We start from the raw sequence: 3,053 nt of genomic DNA on the forward strand, positions 1-3,053 counted from the left end.
TCATGGCAACAGTCTGGGCGTGCCCCACTGGAGGGCAAGGGGCCAACAACCCCTGCCCACATCATCTTCCTCTCCGTCACCTTCCTCAGCCCTAGGGACGACCTGTCCCATTGTGTTCCAAGGGGATTTGTATCTCTCTTGCAGAGTGGAGCCAAGCCAAGGAGGAACTCAGCTCTGATAATGGGGGACATCCAGTTAACTTTGCTAAAGGCACAATGGGCCTTACAGTGAACTTGTGCAATAAAGTTACATTGTACAACACTCTGGCTGGTTTCACATGCGAATATAATCATGTTCTAACCCCTCTATGCTCCACTGATCATCTAAATCAAAAGTACTGTCCTTACACCATGGTAACCATTCTGAAATCTTAATTGTTATGGTCGGTTACCATGGCAACCATTATACATTTCCATCTCCAGGGTGGGTTACCATGGTAACCTTGATGCATTCCAATTGTTACATTGGTTACCATGGAAACCATTATGCATTCCCATTGTTACACCTGTTACCACGGAAACCATCTGTAACAAACAGACACTTTATGAATGCCAAAGATTATGTTTCTCCATTGTTTCTGCCTGTCAAAACCTTCTTATCAAACATTCTCTACCAGCTCGCTGCAGAAACAGAGAAAAAAAAGGGCAGAAAACTGCTACTCGCCCACACACGCACCAGCTCAGGGGAAAGGTAGCATGGTGGTACCTTTTCTCTGCTTCTAGAAGTAATCGTTAGCATTTAAAAGGTTTTTTTATTTTTTCCTTTGTCTCTGCATCTCCTAGCAATTAATAAAATCAGGATTTTGGTATCAACAGATAACCTGTGTGTGTCTTACTTTTGCTCAAAGGAATATTCAAATCTGAAGTTCTTTCTGCAATATTTCAACAGATTGTAACACGAGACCATGGAAAAGTAGGAGAAAAGGGAGAGGGGTGGAAAAGGGGGGGTGGTCTGGCGGTTCTGACAGTCCCATGGGGGTCTTTAGGCACAGAAGAGCTGGGAAAAGCGGTGGCCCCCCTGAGTTCCCAACTTCCGGGGGGTGTGGGGGCTGCTGGATCCAGTCTCAGCCTTGGATTATGCCAACACTTTCAGTTTAAAGAAATTACAGAGGTGGGACTGAAACACATTTGTCCCCCAAGTTTTAATGATGGCAAATCAGATCTACTGATAGAAATTAATTATTTAGGGTTACAAATGATCAGACAAAACACCTTCTTTAGAATTATTTACTGCACAAGAGAAACACTAAAACTACCAGTAGGACAGCATAGGATAGGACAGTGCTCTACACTAAAGCAATTGTTGAAGCAATTCTACTCAAGCTGGCACCAAAGCAAGAATTATGAATTAGAGAGGGATGGAACTCCCCCAGACCAACGCTCGTGGGGAGATCTCTGCTCTCAACCTCCAGCACTGACCTTGGGGGGTCCCAGCCAAGGCAGGAATCTCCACACATCCCCCAAGAAGGGTTCTGTTGGCACAACCTGCCCCTGGCAAAGGGGACTGGCCCTTTCTGGTAGAAAGGGATGGACTGACAGTCACTGGACTCCACGGGTTGCCTCAACATCAGGGGGGTCATTCAGGGTGGGAGCAGCGGCCGAAGCTCTTCCCGCAGTTGGGGCACTTGTAGGGCCTTCCCTTACCGGTGGGTCCGTTGGTGTAGTGTCAAGTTGAAGCTCTGAGTGAAGCTCTTCCCACACTCCCCACACTTGTAGGGCCTCTCCCCGGTGTGGATGTGCCGGTGCCTGACGAGGGCGGAGTTGTGTTTGAAGCCCTTCCCGCAGTCGGTGCAGCGGAAGGGCCTCTCCCCTGTGTGTATCCGTTCATGCAGGAGGAGATTTCCGCTGGTCGGAAACCTCTTCCCACATTGCAAACACTTGTAGGGCCGTTCCCCAATGTGGATGAGCTGGTGTTGAATCAGGTTGGATCTATCAGTGAAGCTCTTCCCACACTGCCCACACGTGTGGGGTCGTTCCCCAGTGTGAATGAGCTGGTGCCTGTGGAGGTTGAAGCTCTGACTGAAGCTCTTCCCACATTCCCCACACATGTAGGGCCATTCTACAGTGTGGATGTGCTGGTGCCTGCGGAGGTTGGAGCTCTGGCTGAAGCTCTTCCCACATTCCTCACATGTGTAGGGCTGTTCCCCAGTGTGGATGCGCTGGTGTCGGATCAGGTTGGAGTTGTCCCCGAAGCTCTTCCCACATTCCCTACACGTGTAGGGCCGTTCCCCAGTGTGGATGTGCTGGTGCCTGAGGAGCTGGGTGCTCACCCTGAAGCTCTTCCCACATTCCAAGCACCTGAAGGGCTTCTCCCTGCTGGGAGGCTGCTCAACAGATGAACCACCAGACAGGGTCAAAGGGGCACTGACTTCCTCCTCACCTGCCTGGGGGGCCCGCAGCCTTTTCCTGTTCCTCACAGCCTCCTCCTCCATCCGCCCAAGCTTTGGGAAGGACAAATCCTGCTGGGAGGAAACAAGGACTGAGCGCGTTGGCTTGGGGGTTCCTCCTGCCCAAGTCCATCCCTAGGACTCAGCGGGCATCCTGGGACCATAGAAACCTCCAAAAAACACCAAGATTCAGCACAGAAAAACCCAATCCACTGAGATTCAGGAAAAAAAAAACCCTTTAGAAATAGCAAAAAGAGCCCCATCCCCAAAACTGCAAAAAGTTGAGATTCAGCCAAAAAACACTCCAAAGTAGGAAGATTCAGTCAAAAAATCTCTCCAAGAAGTTCTCCCTCTCTGGTCTCTCCCCTCTAGGGTTCAGAGGGTCCCCCCTGTCTGGGATATTGGAGTCCCACTTAGGGATACTGGGAGTGTTGGGGGTCCCAAGGGTCTCTTCTCCTCTGACTCTCACCTTTGGGGTGCCACCTTCCCACACATTCCCCTCTCCAGGTTCTCCACCTTGTTGTCCCAGGGATCCCAGGGGTCCCCACTCTCCAGGCTTCCCCTTCTCCACTCCCCCCGTTTCAGGCTCCCGGGGGTCCCGGGGCTCCTCCCTCTCCGTGCTCCCCCCTCCAGCCTGCCGGGGGTCCCCCAGCTCCGCCATCGCCCG

The 3,053-nt window shown here is 51.5% G+C and overlaps 1 pseudogene; it reads right to left on the reverse strand.

Moving 5' to 3' along the window:
• Positions 1 to 1,598: 1,598 nt before the first annotated feature.
• LOC114072568 lies at positions 1,599 to 2,305 on the reverse strand (annotated as a pseudogene).
• Between the last annotated feature and the right edge of the window lie 748 nt (positions 2,306 to 3,053).

Source organism: Empidonax traillii, unplaced genomic scaffold (genome assembly GCF_003031625.1).
Source record: "Empidonax traillii isolate 1590-97213 ecotype Southwest subspecies unplaced genomic scaffold, ASM303162v1 scaffold3483:size12757, whole genome shotgun sequence".
Classification (NCBI taxonomy): domain Eukaryota; kingdom Metazoa; phylum Chordata; class Aves; order Passeriformes; family Tyrannidae; genus Empidonax; species Empidonax traillii.